The sequence below is a fragment of the Ranitomeya imitator genome, chromosome 2 (genome assembly GCF_032444005.1).
Source record: "Ranitomeya imitator isolate aRanImi1 chromosome 2, aRanImi1.pri, whole genome shotgun sequence".
Lineage (NCBI taxonomy): Eukaryota > Metazoa > Chordata > Amphibia > Anura > Dendrobatidae > Ranitomeya > Ranitomeya imitator.
In genome coordinates, this window is record NC_091283.1 from 86410174 (window position 1) to 86423531 (window position 13358).

A 13358-nucleotide genomic window follows, 5' to 3' on the forward strand; every position below is an offset into this window, starting at 1 on the left:
GCTCATAACAAATGAAGAGTTGGCATGGATAGCTGACATTTGTGCAGTTCGCAAGATATTGAGGACTCCACAAAAATGGTGAGCAACGATGACACCGTCATCAGTGCAGTGATTCCACTTCTGTACATGCTTAAACAGAGGTACTGAAAATTAAACATGAAACTTTTCATGCTGATCAGGTGGACATGGAGGAAGACATAAGATACTACCCAGCCACATTTCATCTCCTCTGTACAGTATGAGTATCAGTGATGACGTGGAAGCTGAGGAGGAGGAGGAAAATAAGCTTGTTTCTAGCGCAACAGAGGCTAGGACCAACACAATCTTCATTCCGTCTTTCCTACATGGATGGGCTTCAAGGGGGGAATGAGGAGGAAAAGATGGAAGAGCAGGAGGAGGCGATGTAAGGAAGTCATCATGGTGGTCACAGCAAAAATGTTTTGTAGGACATACCACAACTTCCTCACATTACTTCAACACTGCTTCACTGCTGTTTCTTCAAGGGGTTACTGTTTCTACCATGTTATGCACCGTATATCATTAGTGGAGATCATAATATAACATAGTATTATCTATAATTTGTTTGGGACATACCCATCTCCCTTCAACTTTTCTTTTATATATTTTTCATATGCTTTAAGTGTCCTTGTGTTTATGCTTTTGCTTTTATATGATTGATTTTTTTTTAATTATTACTTTTTATATATTGATCTGCTGAGAATACTTTTGTGGTTTTCTCTAATTGTGGTATTATAGGGCGTCTACGCATTTTTTTCTAATGATACTTCATTCTATTAGAGGTTTTTGCTGTACAATGTCAAAGGCATTCACCGATTTAATGACACCAGCACAGCCTCCAGGCACTGTGGAATGGATATTTTTGGCAAGGAGAAAAAAGTTTTTAAAGTTGGTCAAGCAATACCTGGCTGACAAAACCAGCATGCTCCCTAATTTCTTTGTGACCTTCAGCTATTGGCATGAGCTGCCCCTCTGTGCCTTGGAGGTGTTGTTCTGTACTGCTGCTTGCATCTTGTCTGGGTTGTGGGTTTTCAGTGCTGCTGGTTGAGTCAAAACAGACAGGCATTTGGCCTATTAACAATAAGTGCTGACAGGCTCACTCTGATAATAATTTATGGAGCTTGCAATAGCCCCAGCTATTTCACACAACCAAGTGACAGCAGCACATAAAGTGTTTGTAATCTTCAATATTTGAATGAGTCCTGCAAGTTGATGCTTTCAAGGGTATATGATTGACTGGATAGCCCTACTTATAATCTTATCCTGGCTTTGTATGTCGTGTAAAGCCTTTAAGAGAGTGGAAATACATTAACTACACTTTCAAAATATTTGAATGTGGCCACCAGTTGCTGCTTTTTAGTGTCTATGGTTTACTGATTGATAGTGTTGAGCGATACCGTCCGATACTTGAAAGTATCGGTATCGGATAGTATCGGCCGATACCCGAAAAGTATCGGATATCGCCGATACCGATACCCGATACCAATACAAGTCAATGGGACACCAAGTATCGGAAGGTATCCTGATGGTTCCCAGGGTCTGAAGGAGAGGAAACTCTCCTTCAGGCCCTGGGATCCATATTAATGTGTAAAATAAAGAATTAAAATAAAAAATATTGATATACTTACCTCTCCGGAGGCCTTTGGACATCACCGCTGGTAACCGGCAGCCCTCTTTGCTTAAAATGAGCGCGTTTAGGGCCTTCCATGATGTCACGGCTTCTGATTGGTCACGTGCCGCTCATGTGACCGCCACACGACCAATCACAAGCCGCGACGTCATTCTCAGGTCCTAAATTCCTAGAATGAGGAGTTTAGGGCCTGAGAATGACGGCGCGGCTTGTGATTGGTCGCGTGGCGGTCACATGAGCGGCATGCGACCAATCAGAAGCCGTGACGTCATGGAAGGCTCTTAATGCGCTCATTTTAAGCAAAGAAGGCTGCCGGTTACCAGAGGTGATGTCCAGGGGCCTCCGGAGAGGTAAGTATATCAATATTTTTTATTTTAATTCTTTATTTTACACATTAATATGGATCCGATACCGATTCCCGATACCACAAAAGTATTGGAACTCAGTATCGGAATTCCGATACCGCAAGTATCAGCTGATACCCGATACTTGTGGTATCTGAATGCTCAACACTACTGATTGACCCTACTTATAATTTTTCCTGGCTTTGCACTGTGTGCAGAGCCTTTGTGTGTTGGAGTACTACAACTATACTTTGTTCACAATATTTGATTGAGGAACTACAGTTGGTGCCTTTAAGGGTGTGTGGATGACCCTGCCTGTAATTTTTGGCAGTTTTTGCATACCCTATATGAGTCTAGGAGTACCACTATATGACAATTTGAACAGAATGTGTATGAGGCCCTCCTTTAAGTCTAATGGTGTGTTAGGCGTCGGGACTTTACCGCTGCACAGGAGGCATCACAAGCCTTGTCTTCTGTAGTCTCCCATTTAATCTTGGCAACAGAGGATCCTGCTCAGCACAGACATCAGTCCCAGCGTCTTGCTCACACTCAAGCTGTGCGTCTGGTTGCTGCTGCCTCTACAGGTACAGCTATAGCAGCCACCATGAGTCACAGGAACATCTGCTTACTGCTGTCTAAGTCCAACTTTTTCCCTTCTGAGCATGCCTGTAAGAAGACCACTCATTGGTGATCGGAGGTCACATGCCCGGGTCCTCAAGAGAGTCTGGATTGGCTCTCTAGCAAGGTCCTTGCAGACTGTCATCTATAAAAGGTTCTCATGGTATGTGTGAATGTCTCTGGTGCAATCTCCTAATGATCCCCTACTCTCTTGTTGTGTATGTGTTTAGGGAGATTGGAGTAAGAGACAACACCGAGTAGTGGCATCGCCAGTGTGACGCCCTTCGCATAGCGGGTCCAGTCTGGCTCTAACCCCAGCGTCCTAGGGGCTCAGTCTTGAGACCACACTTGCGCTAAATCTATTAGTTTACAACCAACGGTGGACTAAGATTAAATTGACCGCATGAAGAGATCCATCATGATAAAAACAAAATACCTTTATTAATCATATTAAAAACATACAACAAGGCTATATCTAATACCAATAACAAAGTGTCCGGTGGGAGGAGAAGTATCTGGCACTGTTAATACAACAATAGAATGGTAGGCATATGAAAACAATCACCTACTATGATAGATCTAACTAGAAGCCATATAGCGAGGAGACTTCTTCCAGGGCGTCGGGGCGCTCGTGGGAGCCGGGTTTCTATTGTTGTATTAACAGTGCCAGATACTTCTCCTCCCACCGGACACTTTGTTATTGGTATTAGATATAGCCATGTTGTATGTTTTTAATATGATTAATAAAGGTATTTTGTTTTTATCATGATGGATCTCTTCATGCGGTCAATTTAATCTTAGTCCGCCGTTGGTTGTAAACTGTTAGTAGAAGTGCCATCCGTAGCTTATATATAGACTCTTTGTATACAGCTAAATCTATTAGGTTTAGAGGCAGCGCCGAGTAGTGGCATCGCAAGTGCGACACTGTGCGCATAGTGGGTCTTGTCCGGATCTAACTCAAGAGTCTTAGGGGCTGAGTCTTGAGACCGCACTTGCACTAAGTTTGCTGTGCCCTGTGACAGCTAACAGGGAACAACATCTTTATACTTACTTGCAGCGGCTCTGTGATTTAACAGAGCTCGCCGAATTTCACACCAGGTGACAAATAACCCACGTGTGTTCGTTGTCCACCCACCATCTGGTACTGCCATCACCTAGCAGCAGCTAACTTCTCTGCACGGTGGACTCCGGGTTGCAAACACACCTAATTATTTTATTTTATTTTGGTGTGTTCCGCTAACCCTAACATGGTGTATCTGAGTCCCTCTTACATCCTATTTTTGGCAGTTCTGGCTTCCTTCAAAAACTACACTGAAATATCCAATTTTTTTATAAAAATTTCAATTTTGATTTACTTAAATTATTTTTCTACATTATCTTTTAAATTTTGCCTTATATACAAGTCTTTGTAGAGAAAAAATTATTGATTAACAATTTTGTCATGTAAACTCCAATTTTTTGTTGATTTTGGATGTTTCAGAGTCAGTTCTTAAAGTGGAGTTAAAGTGTGATACCATTGGTCTCAGCATCGATCTGGGAGTCAGAGATGTTTCTAGGGGTCTTCCCCATGCTGTTCTCCCTCCAATCAGCACTTTTTCCATTTGTTTCAACATTTTCACTGCCCCTAGATCACCTTGTAGGAAAAATGCTCAGATTTCTTATTGACTCGAGCATTACTTGAAATGAGCATCTGAGCTTTAGCAAATGCCCGGGTTGAATAACGAGCATCCGAGCATTTTAGTGCTCTCTCTTCTCTACTTATAAGATCTGACGATGTGTGGCTTGGCTCATAAAATTGTGGGTTTTCAAAAAGGGTTTTATCTGGGTTGGTTTTGCATAGTAAATGTCTTAGAGAAACATAATGTCACTGGTAATGTATTGTTAAGCCTAGTGAAAGATCTTCTTTAACACATTATTTTTATTATTTTATTCTTCTTTTTTTTCAATAGCCTCTTCTGTTATCATCTACAATATTAAGTATAATGCCATAAATATTCAAGAAATCTTTGCAATGAGTAATTCAGTCTTATAACAATTTTATGCAAAGAAATCACATAACATGCTGCTTAATACCATTTCTTCTGCTTCTCTTGAAATGCTGTGTGATCCTGTTGTTTTCAGAATAAGTAACAGTTAAACTAAATCATGTGCAATTGGCACCCTATAGATATGATTTAAAAATAGATTTCAATATTCCAACTTGTAATTCTGCATGTATTTGAATAGCAGGGTACAGATATATGGAAAAAATTCAAGAAATATTAACTTGGTTTGTTTGAAAAAGAGCCAGGGGCAATTCCTGACCAAACGCATGAGACAAAGAGTTAAAATAAAAAAGACTAATACCCAAATTCACTGTGTACCTGCCCTGCTTTCTCTGCAGCGCACTATCTGGTCCTCAATGACTTTTCTCTTCCTCTGTCGCGTTAATCCTCTGCAGCCTCCTCACTGCAGGCCAGGTCTTCTGGTTTGAAAAGGCATCGGATATCTCTGTGGCACAAATTGTGATGTTGTGATGGATGTCGCCCCAGTGACAGCATGGCATGCAGTGACGTCTGAAGACTAACTGCATCGGGAGCCACTGGCTAGAGTAAAAAGGCTGAAGATGTTGCACAGGAAGTCGAAAATAAGAGTTACCAAGGACCGGACAGCAGGCTGCACGGACAACATGACTGGGGAGAGCTGAGGTGAGTTTTAATTTTTTTTACATTCTATGTTGTTTCCTATAAGAAACTTTCAATGTACATCAAATAACTTTACTACAAATCAATTTTTTTTGTAAAATAAGCACAATTTAACAAACTGAGAATCACAACAGATCCTCTCATTCTTAGTACTAAATCATTGCACACTATTTCCATTACTAAAAGGGTTGTCCATTACTCCAACAATCCCTTTTAAAAAACTATATTCCCCATTGTAAAATAAAAATAGCAAATACTCACTTCCTGCATCGTCACCATTTTCTCACTTTCTTCAGAATTTAGAGGTACATCTGAAGGAAATGTTATTAGCTGCAGTGTTCATATGGCATAACAATGTCATGCAAGCTGTGAGAGACTCAGCACTGACATCACTGGAACACTGCTAAGAGGAGGCGAGTACCTATTTTTCAATTTTTTTCCACTAAGGAATATAATATTTAAAGTGGAGTCATTTGAGCAGTCGACAACCCCTTTATCAGAGATTTTCAGAATCACTTGCATGAAAAACCTGCAAATTGCCTCTTCCGAGTAAAAGAGGACTTTATAGCGCCACGTGTTGGAAATAGCGATCCTACAAGTCACAATCAACCCTTTAATGAGTCGTGCAATATGACTTAGGATAAAAGCCAAATCAGTATCTCAATTCGCAGGCATGGTGTTTCGGGCTGTTGGCCCTCCCCAGTGTGAAGCATGAAAACTAATTTGGCTAGGTGAGAGGCTATGGACTGGGGTCTAAGGGTTACCCAGAGGAGCGTGCACGGCGAATAAGCCTCCTTACCGTGACAAGCCAGAGCTAGTATGTCACTCTCCATGAAAAACCTGATCATTCTGAAGATATACAGTCATGGCCAAAAATTTTGAGAATGCATGTAAAGAAGCTGCGGAGACACCATCACGTGTTTCTCAACGCAAGCGGTGAATAGCCAGGCCTTTCCCCGGGAAGGAACAACCACGGGAAGGGCAGCATCCTATGAAGGAAAGCCACCTATGCCAAGCATGGTATCCATCCACAGACAGCTGTTTCGGGGTTTTTGCCCCTCATCAATGTGGAGTAGGAATCTGGCTATTAGGAGCAGTGCCTAGTAAAAAGGCTATAAAGGGACAGATGATTGGCCTCAGGGAGACCAAAACATCCAACACTGCGGAGACACCATCACGTGTTTCTCAACGCAGTGATTCCAGAACACCGCCCCCATCCCTTATGGGAAATATGCAGATGCATGTAAAGAAGCTGCGGAGACACCATCACGTGTTTCTCAACGCAAGCAGTGAATAGCCAGGCCTTTCCCCGGGAAGGAACAACCACGGGAAGGGCAGCATCCTATGAAGGAAAGCCACCTATGCCAAGCATGGTATCCATCCACAGACAGCTGTTTCGGGGTTTTTGCCCCTCATCAGTGTGGAGTAGGAATCTGGCTATTAGGGGCAGTGCCTAGTAAAAAGGCTATAAAGGGACAGATGATTGGCCTCAGGGAGACCAAAACATCCAACACTGCGGAGACACCATCACGTGTTTCTCAACGCAGTGATTCCAGAACACTGCCCCCATCCCTTATGGGAAATATGCAGATGCATGTAAAGAAGCTGCGGAGACACCATCACGTGTTTCTCAATGCAAGCAGTGAATAGCCAGGCCTTTCCCCGGGAAGGAACAACCACGGGAAGGGCAGCATCCTATGAAGGAAAGCCACCTATGCCAAGCATGGGGAAAGGCCTGGCTATTCACTGCTTGCATTGAGAAACACGTGATGGTGTATCCGCAGCTTCTTTACATGCATCTGCATATTTCCCATAAGGGATGGGGGCAGTGTTCTGGAATAACTGCGTTGAGAAACACGTGATGGTGTCTCCGCAGTGTTGGATGTTTTGGTCTCCCTGAGGCCAATCATCTGTCCCTTTATAGCCTTTTTACTAGGCACTGCTCCTAATAGCCAGATTCCTACTCCACACTGAAGAGGGGCAAAAACCCCAAAACAGCTGTCTGTGGATGGATACCATGCTTGGCATAGGTGGCTTTCCTTCATAGGATGCTGCCCTTCCCGTGGTTGTTCCTTCCCAGGGAAAGGCCTGGCTATTCACTGCTTGCGTTGAGAAACACGTGATGGTGTCTCCGCAGCTTCTTTACATGCATCTGCATATTTCCCATAAGGGATGGGGGCAGTGTTCTGGAATCACTGCATTGAGAAACACGTGATGGTGTCTCCGCAGTGTTGGATGTTTTGGTCTCCCTGAGGCCAATCATCTGTCCCTTTATAGCCTTTTTACTAGGCACTGCTCCTAATAGCCAGATTCCTACTCCACACTGATGAGGGGCAAAAACCCCGAAACAGCTGTCTGTGGATGGATACCATGCTTGGCATAGGTGGCTTTCCTTCATAGGATGCTGCCCTTCCCGTGGTTGTTCCTTCCCGGGGAAAGGCCTGGCTATTCACTGCTTGCGTTGAGAAACACGTGATGGTGTCTCCGAAGCTTCTTTACATGCATCTGCATATTTCCCATAAGGGATGGGGGCAGTGTTCTGGAATCACTGCGTTGAGAAACACGTGATGGTGTCTCCGCAGTGTTGGATGTTTTGGTCTCCCTGAGGCCAATCATCTGTCCCTTTACAGCCTTTTTACTAGGCACTGCTCCTAATAGCCAGATTCCTACTCCACACTGATGAGGGGCAAAAACCCCGAAACAGCTGTCTGTGGATGGATACCATGCTTGGCGTAGGTGGCTTTCCTTCATAGGATGCTGCCCTTCCCGTGGTTGTTCCTTCCCGGGGAAAGGCCTGGCTATTCAGTGCTTGCATTGAGAAACACGTGATGGTGTCTCCGCAGCTTCTTTACATGCATCTGCATATATCCCATAAGGGATGGGGGCAGTGTTCTGGAATCACTGCGTTGAGAAACACGTGATGGTGTCTCCGCAATGTTGGATGTTTTGGTCTCCCTGAGGCCAATCATCTGTCCCTTTATAAAAGTTTTGAGAATGACACCAAAATTATATTTTCACATGATCTGGTTTTTATTAGTGTTTGTCTGATGTTTATATCACATACAGAAATATACCGTATATACTCGAGTATAAGCCGACCCGAGTATAAGCCGACCCCCCTAATTTTGCCACAAAAAACTGGGAAAACTTATTGACTCGAGTATAAGCCTAGGGTGGAAATGCAGCATTTACCGGTGAATTTCAAAAATAAAAATAGATCATTATTTCCCCATAGCTGTGCCATATAGTGCTCTGCACCGTTCATATTTCCCCATAGGTGTGAACCATATAGTGCTCTGCACCGTTCATTGTGCCCCCTAGCTGTGCCATATACGGTGCTCTGCACCGTTCATTGTGCCCCATAGATGTGCCATATACGGTGCTCTGCACCATTCACTGTGCCCCATAGCTGTGCCATATACGGTGCTCTGCACCGTTCACTGTGCCCCATAGCTGTGCTGTGCCATATACGGTGCTCTGCACCGTTCACTGTGCCCCATACATAGCTGTGCTGTGCCATATACGGTGCTCTGCACCGTTCACTGTGCCCTATAGCTGTGCTGTGCCATATACGGTGCTCTGCACCGTTCACTGTGCCCCATAGCTGTGCTGTGCCATATACGGTGCTCTGCACCGTTCACTGTGCCCCATAGCTGTGCTGTGCCATATACGGTGCTCTGCACCGTTCACTGTGCCCCATAGCTGTGCTGTGCCATATACGGTGCTCTGCACCGTTCACTGTGCCCCATAGCTGTGCTGTGCCATATACGGTGCTCTGCACCGTTCACTGTGCCCCATAGCTGTGCTGTGCCATATACGGTGCTCTGCACCGTTCACTGTGCCCCATAGCTGTGCCATATACGGTGCTCTGCACCGTTCACTGTGCCCCATAGCTGTGCTGTGCCATATACGGTGCTCTGCACCGTTCACTGTGCCCCATACATAGCTGTGCTGTGCCATATACGGTGCTCTGCACCGTTCACTGTGCCCTATAGCTGTGCTGTGCCATATACGGTGCTCTGCACCGTTCACTGTGCCCCATACATAGCTGTGCTGTGCCATATACGGTGCTCTGCACCGTTCACTGTGCCCTATAGCTGTGCTGTGCCATATACGGTGCTCTGCACCGTTCACTGTGCCCCATAGCTGTGCTGTGCCATATACGGTGCTCTGCACCGTTCACTGTGCCCCATAGCTGTGCTGTGCCATATACGGTGCTCTGCACCGTTCACTGTGCCCCATAGCTGTGCTGTGCCATATACGGTGCTCTGCACCGTTCACTGTGCCCCATAGCTGTGCTGTGCCATATACGGTGCTCTGCACCGTTCACTGTGCCCCATAGATGTTCCACATAAATTTGTGCCGCCGCTGCCGCAATAAAGAAAAAAAAACACATACTCACCTCCCTTGATTGCAGCTCCCGGCGTTTCGTTCCGGCGCCTCCATCTTCCCGGCGTCTCTGCTCTGACTGATCAGGCAGAGGGCGCCGCGCACACTATATGCGTCATCGCGCCCTCTGCCTGATCAGTCAGAGAGCGCAGACGCCGGGAAGATGGAGGCGCCGGCCGGGAAGATGGATCGGCGCCCGGCGGCTGGAACGAGGACAGGTGAATATGCTATACTCACCTAGTCCTGGCGATCCTCGCGCTGTCCCCTCCTGTCTTCGGTGCCGCAGCTTCTTTCTCTATCAGCGGTCACCGGCACCGCTGATTAGAGAAATGAATAAGCGGCTCCGCCCCTATGGGAGGTGGAGCCGCTTATTCATTTCTGTAATGAGCGGTCCCACGTGACTGCTGAAGAGCGGAAGAAACTGCAGCGCCGAAGCCCGTGGGACGGCAGGGACAGCGCGAGGATCGCTGGGACTAGGTAAGTATACCTCAGCGCCCTCACCCCCTCACCCGCCGACCCCACCGCTACCGTGACTCGAGTATAAGCCGAGGGAGGCACTTTCAGCCCAAAAATTTGGGCTGAAAATCTCGGCTTATACTCGAGTATATACGGTAATTGCAATCATATTATGAGTACCAATAGGTTATATTGACAGTTAGAATGAGTTAATGCAGCAAGTCAATATTTGCAGTGTTGACCCTTCTTCTTCAAGACCTCTGCAATTCTCCCTGGCATGCTCTCAATCAACTTCTGGACCAAATCCTGACTGTTCGCAATCCATTCTTGCATAATCAATGCTTGCATTTTGCCAGAATTTGTTGGTTTTTGTTTGCCAACCGGCTTTTGATGATTGACCACAAGTTCTCAATGGGATTAAGATCTGGGGAGTTTCCAGGCCATGGACCCAAAATCTCTATGTTTTGTTCCATGAGCCATTTAGTTATCACCTTTGCTTTATGGCAAGGTGCTCCATCATACTGGAAAAGGCATTGTTGGGTGCCAAACTGCTCTTGGACGGTTGGGAGAAGTTGCTCTTGGAGGACATTCTGGTACCATTCTTTATTCATGGCTGTGTTTTTAGGCAAGACTGTGAGTGAGCCAATTCCCTTGGCTGAGAAGCAACCCCACACATGAATGGTTTCAGGATGCTTTACAGTTGGCATGAGACAAGACTGGTGGTATCGCTCACCTCTTCTTCTCCGAATAAGCTGTTTTCCAGATGTCCCAAACAATCGAAAAGGGGATTCATCAGAGAAAATGACTTTGCCCCAGTCCTCAGCAGTCCACTCCCTGTACCTTTTGCAGAATATCAGTCGGTCCCTGATGTTTTTTCTGAAGAGAAGTGGCTTCTTTGCTGCCCTCCCTGAAACCAGGCCTTGCTCAAAGAGTCTCCGCCTCACACCAGCCTGCTGCCATTCCTGAGCAAGCTCGGCACTGCTGGTAGTCCGATCCCGCAGCTGAAACAGTTTTAAGATACGGTCCTGGCGCTTTCTTGGGCGCCCTGGAGCCTTTTTGACAGCAATGGAAGCTCTCTCCTTGAAGTTCTTGATGATGCGATAGATTGTTGACTGAGGTGCAATCTTTGTAGCTGCGATACTCTTCCCTGTTAGGCCATTTTTGTGCAGTGCAATGATGGCTGCACATGTTTCTTTAAAGATAACCATGGTTAAATGAAGAGAAACAATGATACCAAGCACCAGCCTCCTTTTAAAGTGTCCAGTGATGTCATTCTTACTTAATCATGACTGATTGATCGACAGCCCTGTCCTCATCAACACCCACACCTGTGTTAATGGATCAATCACTAAAACGATGTTAGCTGCTCCTTTTAAGGCAGGACTGCAATGATGTTGAAATGTGTTTTGGGGGTTAAAGTTCATTTTCTGGGCAAATATTGACTTTGCAAGTACAGTAATTGCTGTTAAGCTGATCACTCTGACATTCAGGAGTATATGCAAATTGCCATTAGAAAAAATTAAGCAGTAGACTTTGGAAGAATTAATATTTGTCTCATTCTCAAAATTTTTGTCCATGACTGTATGTACTTGTGTTTAAAATCTTCACTCTCAAAATGTAAAGGAAAATATAGATGCATGCACGACTCCCAGCAGGCAGATTGAACTCAGTTAATTTTTAAATACAAACTAAATTATTGACATATCTGACATTCTTTGTTATGGATGGTTTATTTCAATGTTGGCTACTCTATGGTAATGGCTACTACATTATATGGACAAAAGTATTAAGAGACCTGCACATTATGCCTAGAGCAACTTTTTTGACAAACAACACATGCACAATTATTAAGTGAGTATTTTGACCACTTCATCATTTTTATGCAGATTTTCTAACTCCAATCTATATAATTTTGGATGCTTATTGGATGGATCAGATCATATGATGTGTGATTTCTGTAATTATTGAGAGTGAGGCCAAAGGATTTTAATAAGCATTATCAAGTTTGTGAATTATTAACAGCTTGTTTTCCTCAGAAGAAGAGATTTAACTGACTCTGAAAACTAGAAAAGTAAAAAATTGATGAAAGTCTTATATTGGGATGCATCAGTCTTGAAAGTGCTAAAATATTTGGTTGGGATTAGAGATGGGCGGACTGATGGGAGTATTCATCAGTCGGAGCCTGCGCTCTAAATAAATGATTAAAAAAACTGGCATGGGTTCCTCTGTATTTTAGATAACCAGCCAGACAAAACTGACAGCTAGGGGCTGCAAATCTCAGCTGTCAGCATTAGCAAGGTTGGTTATCAAGAATAGAGGGGTCCCTAAGCTGTTTTTTAAACAGTGAGAGCGAGTGAAAAGCAGACACAGGATAGAAACTGAGGAAGACACCAAAGATCATACTGAGCTTTCTGACAAGTCTTTTACCGCACAACAAAGCTTGAGTCACATTCAGACCACTCAGTACTGCTGTAAAATGTCCTCCATGTACCTGTTATTTTTTCTATATGTGTGCTATAAAAAGAAGGAAGAATAAGAATCTGTCTTTATGTGCTATGCTGAGAATGGGAGACATTAGAGCAGCTAGTCTCCTCCCACCAGCAAACAGTCAATATTATATTAAGAGATAGAGCCTGTAGAGAGCAAACTGAATGAAATGAAGGATATAAGTAAAGATAAGTGGACCAATCCACAGGGGATTAAGTTCAAGTTAACTTCTTTAAATTTACTTGTTCATACAAATGTGAAAATTTTAAGTTTCAATTTGCAGTTTGCCAAAAAACCTTGTACAGTGGTGGTCTGGTGGTCAGTACCTGAGCCGTTTCAGACCAGCAAATCTTAATATAGCACAGTTTGTACTATCGAGGTGTTTTCCATCTCCAGACTCACTAAGTAAGGCCAGGGTCACACTAAATGTATGGAAAATCAGTCCGAGTCTCCCTGCTGAGAGTCGCACAAGTTGTTAGGGCTAGCGGAACGCACCAAATAATAAGACAGATAGAGTATGGTGCGTTCGCAGCCCGGGGTCCACCGTGCAGAGATGGAACCTGCTGCCAAGTGATGACGGACTATATGGCGGTACTCATAAGTATACACACGTGGGTTAAACTTCACCCAGCGTGAAGGAAGCGATCCTGTTGCGTCACCGGACCGCGGTACCGCACATAGAGCGCGTGCAAGTAGTCACCGAACTCAACCCCAACTAGGATTGAAGTCCGA